Genomic DNA, 7,758 nt, shown 5'->3' with positions numbered 1-7,758 from the left:
TTTCTTGTGAACCTTATCAAACCTGTATAGAAAAAGGAAAAAAAATAAATACATGTGCATTAGAATACACACACAACACACACATACACAAAAGCAGAGATGGATATAATTTCTCAAATTTATTCATTTGAAATATTATTTTCTAGCCCAAAATATCAAATGACATGAAATTAAATGGTATAGGTTAATTCAAATTTTCCCCTACTCTTTCTTTAACTAATTTTCCCCAAAATTTGAATAATACATATTTTTGTTAATATGCACTTAAGCTTATCACTTACAAATAATCTCCTATCTGCACATATAAATTATGTATTAATTATTTAAAATTTATTTTATAGTACTTTTATCAAACTACCCTAGTAGTTCTAAGTTCTTCTTTTAGAATGAGTATCAGTGATGTTTGAAAATCAGGATTATATTACAATTACTGTGTTAGTGACTAAGGTACTATAGATTTCTTATAGTTGAAAATTCTACTCTTAATTTTTTTGAAATATTCTCTGTACTAACAAAGTACTATCACTGTTATCAATTTTCTTGTATTTTTAAATTCAAGTAAATATCCGTTTACCAGCATAGATGACAAACAAAACAAAGAATGATAACATTGCATAAATTAAGTATTTTAATATACAATATTTTGTCATTTTTAGATGATCTTTTTGAAACATATCTTATTATATATTTATATGATTTTGGAATTTTGTTTCACTGCCACCGTATTATTTACAAAACTATTGAATATGCAGGAGAGAATATTATTTCCTAACTTTTCTACATATAGGAATAATATTTAGTTCCATATTATACCTTCCTCTGTTAGATTAAAAGAGTCCATATGCTTCATTATATGCATTACTGTGAACTCTTAAAAGTAATGGGTTACTAAATTCCTGTGCATTGTCTTTATTCTTTTGCCTTTGTTTTATTAACATTGCTTTCCCTTCCATGTATTAATATTGCTTTTCTTTTATAATCTAATGAGGAAAAAACACTAGCATTATTCATACAAAATGTGATTTCCCAAAATAAATATTAGTGAGTAGTTTTAATATTTTCAAATAAAACTGAACACCTGCAGTCTTAAGTTACTAAGTGGTCACAAACTTTGGCATATTTTCATCATTGTTGTGTCAAAACCTCCCATTTTTTCTCTGTTCTGATTTTCAAGCTTTTCTAGAAGTCAGTCCAACAAATTCTGAAACATGTGGATCTAACAGACTGTTCTAGAACCATGCTATCTCAAATTCTAGGGAAGAATTTGTCGGTATTTTTTTCTACATCACTTCACTCATGCTAATATTCATTAAAAGTATCAGAGAAAACAAAACAAATGAAACAGATTCAACAGTATGTGAATAAAAAAACATTACATTACTTGTTATTATATGGGATTGGGAGTTACTCCTTATTCATTTGCCTTGGTTTCTCATTTAGAAAATAAGTTAAAATTATAGTGAACTTACCTTTTTTGAGCTATAATTTATTCTCCTCTGTGACAATTTCACTTGTTTATAAAATAATATTTTATTAATAAGGAGAATTATTACCCATGATTTTTGTGGAGACAAAGTAAAGAATTTCTACCTTTCCTCAAATTCATATGCATTTTGAAACTTGGGACTTGGATGTCCAAAATTTTAATAAACACTTAGCTTCCATTCCAGATATGATGAACCTTTGAAATTTTGTTTTTATAATTGAGATCACTATTATTCAAAACCTCAATTAGATACATGCTCTTTAAAATAAAATAAAAACTGGGAAATAAAGTATAAAATCACTGTTGAAACATAAATAACTTTTCCAAGAAAGAGATACCACATTGCCAACTGTATACTTATAAATGCTGCAGTCTCATCATTTTCTACTTAGTTCCAACTCCAGGGAATCTGTTGAAATAAAATAATAACAAACTCTTCTCTGGGGACAAGTGTTACAAAAGTACTAATTATTAGCAATAATAGTATTTTAAGTAGTTTAAGTCAAAATTGAACAGAAAGTATCCCTGAGGGGTATAATAAATGATTAGGAAAAAGTCAATAAAATATTTAACAGAAACATCAACAATTCACTGTCTGGGCAACAATGCAAAATTCCAAAGTGATTTACACATACAATGAAATACCAATATGTACAAAACACAAATAAATCTTAATGATTATATACTGGCTGAAAAAAACAGATATAAATTGGTTTCATAATCACAGAAAAATATTGTATAATATCATTTATATAACTCTTGAAAAGACTGAACTATTGAGACAGAAATACAATCAGTGAGTGGTTCCCTGGGCTGAAGCATAGATTGGTTAGAGAAGTATCATGACAGAAAATTTTCAGGTGACAGAAATATTTCATATTTTCATTTAGGCAGTGGTTGCATAATTTCATGTATTTGTCAAGTTCATCTAAGTGTATACCTACAAAAGATGAACCTTGTCATTAAACTCAACCTCAGTCATCTTTCCAACAAAATCATTTGTATATGATATATTTCTTAACCAGCTGTTTAGAAGACAACTTAGGACAATATTGCCTAATAAAATAGCTATTAGCCATACTTATATTTACTGAATATAAATATAATCACTTTAGGATTTTCCATTGCTGCTCCATACAGTGAATTGTTGATGTTCCTGTTAAATATTCAATAAATATAAATATGGAATTATTTATATATATATATATATTTTAATTTTTAGTATTTATTTTTTGTTTGTAACTGGACACAATCACTTTATTTATTTATTTTTTATGTGGTGCTGAGGATTAAACCCAGGGCCTCCCATGTGCTAGGTGAGTGCTCTACCGCCGAGCCACAATCCTAGCCCCTGATTTATATTTTAATCCAAATTAAATATTAAGTTTCTCAGCCATACTAACCCTATTTGAACTTCTAAATAGATACAATAGGCAATAAAAATGTAATTTGCCAATAAAAATGTAATTGGAATTTTGATAGTGTTTACATTCACTGTAAATCATGATGTGGTTAGTGTGGACATTTTATCAGTAACAAATTAACTATTCCATGGACATGGGTGTGTTCCATTTACTTATTTACTTATTGGGAAAACTTATGTATTCCTAAATTTTTTTTATCAGTGTTTTATAGTTTTCAATGCACAAAGCTATCAACTCCTTAAATAATATCTTCCTGGTTTATTTCTTTTAATTTTATGATGAATAATGTTTTCTTAATTTCCTTTTTATTTTTCTTTTGCATTTTTGTCCCTATCATAAGATATTTTGCTTGATAAATTTTAGCTAGACTTTATTACATAATATGTTGATTAATATCATCAGATTAATTCATTTTTGATGACTCACTGTAAAACACAAGGATGCATGTCTGTTTTAGTTAACTTTTCGTTGCTGTAAAAAAGAACAAAATATAGGAGGGAATTGTTTGGGGCTCATGGTTTCAGAGGAGTCAGAGAACTCCATTGCTCTGTGCCTACAGTGAAGCAGCACATCATAGGAGAAGGGCCCAGGGGAGGAAAGCTTCTCAGATCATAGCAGGGTTAGGAAGCAGGAGAGGGGTGCATTGGGAAGATGAACATTTCCAGGGCTTGCCCTCAGTGACCTATCTCTTCCAGTCATGTCTCAATGGCCTACAAATGCCATCCAGTACATTCAAACTAGGAAGGACTGATTAGGCCACAGCTAATAATCCAATCATTTGATCTTTGAAAATCCCAGTATTAAGATTTGGAGGGACATCTCATATCCAAATGATAACAATGACAGGGGAGATTTAAATAATTTTGAAGTTATGGCTTCTCAAATAATAAATAATTAATGAATCCTTTGAACATTTTCAGCTATATTTTTTTTTCACTAAGAAAATTAAATTTTGGTGAATCTGATGTATCATTTAATTTCTTACTGAATGAATTATATGCAAGTTTAAGAAGCCAATATTAGTTTGCGTAGTTCATATGTTTCTAGAAATTAGTTGATTTCTTCAAGATTTTCTATTTTATTGGAGTTAAAATTTTCAAAATAGTTTCCAATTATCTTCTGCATTTCTGTAGTGTCCATTGTAATATTTTATTTTTCATCAGATATTTTAGTAACTGGAGTTTTCCTTTTCTCTTCATTAGCATGGAAAAGGGCTTATCTATTTTATTATTTGTTCAAACAACCAACTCGTTTTTTGTCATTTATTTGAATTTTTTCTTTTGTTTCTCATTGATTTCAGCTCAGATTTTAATTATTTCCTGTCTTCTACTGCTTTTGGTGTTGATCTGTTGAGAGCCACAGCCAAAGGGGCCCCAGCAAACTTCCAGCTGCCAGCAAACTTCCAGCTGCCGGCTGATGATTGGCTCACAGCGGCCCCAGCAACATCTAGCTGATTGGCTCCTCGGCCCCAGCAACATCTAGCTGATTGGCTCCTCTGCGGTGATGCTCATTGGACTGTTTCCCTGCCCTTTCAGACCACGGAGCTGCTCATTGGGGGACTTTTTTTGGCTCCGCCCACGTGACCCAGCCAATCGGCCTCAAGAGCAGGAGGATTGTGGGAGGTGGAGAGAAGCTGGTGTGGGAGAGAGAGGCTTGTGGAAAGCCGGTGGTGGCAGTTGAGGCTCTGAGGATTTTTCCTGAGAGGCTGTTTTGTTTGGCGTGTGTGGTTCTAAAAATAAAGTTAGTTTCTTTTGACAAGTGGCTCCTGATTGTGCCCAGCCAGACTGCGGCATTGATCTGTTCTTCTTTTTATAGATCTTTGAAATGTAATGTTAGGTCATTTATTAATTGATTTTTTTTTGATGAACGACCTCAATGCAGTGAATTTTCCTCTTAATAACCTTAAGATTGTCCCAGAAATTTTGACATGTTTTATTGGTATTCTCATTTACCTCTAAGTATTTTTTTCATCTTTGATGTCTTCTGCTATCCATTCATTCAATAGTGTATTATTAAGTCTCCAGGTGTTAGTTTCTATTTTTCATTTTATCATGGATTTCTAATTTTATTCCATTATGATCTGATAGAATGCCCGGCTTTACCTCCATTTTTTTTTTTTATTTCTTAAAAGACGTTTTGTGGCCTAAGATATGGTCTATTTTAGACAATGCTTTGTGTACTGCTGAGAAGAAAGTGTATTTGCTCATTGATGAATGAAATATTTCATATAACTCCATTAAGTCTTAATTTTTTATTATTTGTATTGTTTAGTTCTATTATTTCTTTGTTTAGTTTTTGTTTAGAAGATCTGTCCAGTAGTGAGAGAGGTGTGTTAAAGTCACCCACTATTATCATGTCTATTTGATTCTTGAAATTGAGAAGGGTTTGTTTGATATACATAGATTCTCCATTGTTTGGGACATAAATATTTATGATTGTTATGCCTTTGTGATGTATAATTCCCTTAAACAGTGTGAGCTGTCCTTCTTTGTCCATTCTGATTAACTTTGGTTTGAAGTCCACTGTATCTGCTATGAGGATGGAAAACCCTGCTTGTATACGCAGTCCATGTGAATAATATATATATTTTTCCTCATCCTTTCACCTGTAGTCTGTGGATGTCTTTGCCTATGAGGTGTCTCTTGGAGACAGCATATTGCTGGGGCTTTATTTTTTAATCCAATCTGCCAGTGTATGTCTTTTCATTGATAAATTTAGGCCTTTAACATTCAAGGTTATTATTGAGATGTGATTTGTATTCCTGGTCATTTGGGTTTATTTCTAGTTTTTAATTTGACTTAGTTTCTCCATTGAATGTTCCTTTAGTGTACTTTCTCCCTTTGTTTGTTTTCACATTTTTTTTTCACTTCATTCTCATGGAATATTTTGTTGAGAATTTTCTATAGTGCAGGCTTTCTAGTGGTGAATTCTTTTAATTTTATTTTTTATTGTGAAAGGTTTTTATTTCATCTTCAAATATGAAGCCTAATTTTGCTGGATATGGGATTCTTTGTTGGCATGCATTTTCTTTGAGTGCTTGAAATATTCTATTCCAGGACCTCCTAGCTATGAGAGTCTGGGTTGAGAAATCAGCTGAGATCTGAATTAGTTTCCCCCTCTATGTAATGAGATATTTTTCTCTCAACACCTTTAAGATTCTGTCCTATTTCTGTATGTTAGTCATTCTCATTACAATGTGCTTTGGTGTGGGTTTGTTGTGATTTTTCATATTTGGTCCCCTATAAGCCTCTTGTAATTGATTTTCCATTTCATTCTTTAGGTTTTGGAAATTTTTCTGATATTATTTCATTGAAAACATAATGCTTTCCTTTGGTTTGAATCGCCACTCCTTCATCTATCATGATAAATCTTGAATTTGATCTTTTCACGTTATCTCATAATTCTTGGAAGTTCTATTTGTGGTTTCTTACCATTTTCTCTACATGGTCAAATTTATTTCAAGATTACATATTTTATTTTCATTGTCTGACGTTCTGTTTTCCAAGTGGTCTAGTCTATTGGTGATGCTTTCTATTGAATTTTTTATTGGGTTTATTGATTCTGCATTTTGAGAACTTCTGCTTGTTTTTGTTGTTGTTGTTTGCCAGAATGTATGTGTTTTTATTGAAGTGGTCTTTCACTTCATATATTTTCTTTCTGATTTCACTCTGTCAATGGATTTTAGTATTAGAGCATCTTGGCTTGTTTGTGGTGCTTTGTTTCCTTGTTTTCCCATACTGTTTGTGTTTTTTCACATCTAACACTATGGATCTGAGGCAGTACAGATTCTACCCTGTAGACTTATAGTATTCCTGAATGTTTCCTGTACCTTGCCTTTAAGGGGGAGATCAATATTAACAGTACCCAATGCAAAAAATATACAATTAATCTAATAGCTCCTATTAAAATGTCTACAGTTGATTGAGTATATAATTGATTTTTTGAGTCTTTTGTTTCTAAGATATTCATTTGGTTCTTTTAACAGTCTCTCTTTTTTAAAAAAATAATACTTCACTTCCCATATTTTTTTCTCTGAGTTCATTTCTTACATCTACTTTAACCTCATCAAACATTTTAGCTATAAACTTTTTATTTCTCTGACGTTTCCTCCACTCAAGTGTCAATGAGATTAATTATTGAACTGTTGTGGGCTGTTTAGATGGTTTGTTCCCTTTCTTATTCATACTGTCTACCTTTCTATTGGGATGATTATTTTTTTCTTATCTGGGGGGTACCAACGATTGAACTCAGAGACAGTCATCCACTAAGCCACATCTACAGCTCTTGAAACAAAAAAAAAAACATTGAAAAAATTGATAAAACTAAAAGTTGGTTCTTTGAAAAAATAAATAAAATCGACAGACCCTTAGCCATGCTAACGAAGAGAAGAAGAGAGAAAACTCAAATTACTAACATACGGGATGAAAAAGGCAATATCACAACAGACACTACGGAAATACAGAAGATAATTGGAAAGTATTTTGAAACACTATATTCTAATAAAATAGAAGACAGTGAAGATATCGATAAATTTCTTAAGTCATATGATCTGCCCAGATTGAATCAGGAAGACACACACAATTTAAACAGACCAATAACAAAGGAAGAAATAGAAGAAGCCATCAAAAGACTACCAACCAAGAAAAGCCCTGGACCGGATGGGTATACAGTGGAGTTTTACAAAACCTTCAAAGAAGAATTAATACCAATACTATTCAAGCTATTTCAAGAAATAGAAAAAGAAGGAGCTCTTCCAAATTCATTCTATGAGGCCAACATCACCCTAATCCCGAAACCAGACAAAGACACTTCAAAGAAAGAAAACTACAGACCAATATCTCTAATGAA

Source organism: Marmota marmota, unplaced genomic scaffold, assembly GCF_001458135.2.
Source record: "Marmota marmota marmota unplaced genomic scaffold, marMar, whole genome shotgun sequence".
Taxonomy (NCBI): Eukaryota; Metazoa; Chordata; class Mammalia; order Rodentia; family Sciuridae; genus Marmota; species Marmota marmota.
Note: the sequence above shows the minus strand (reverse complement) of the source record.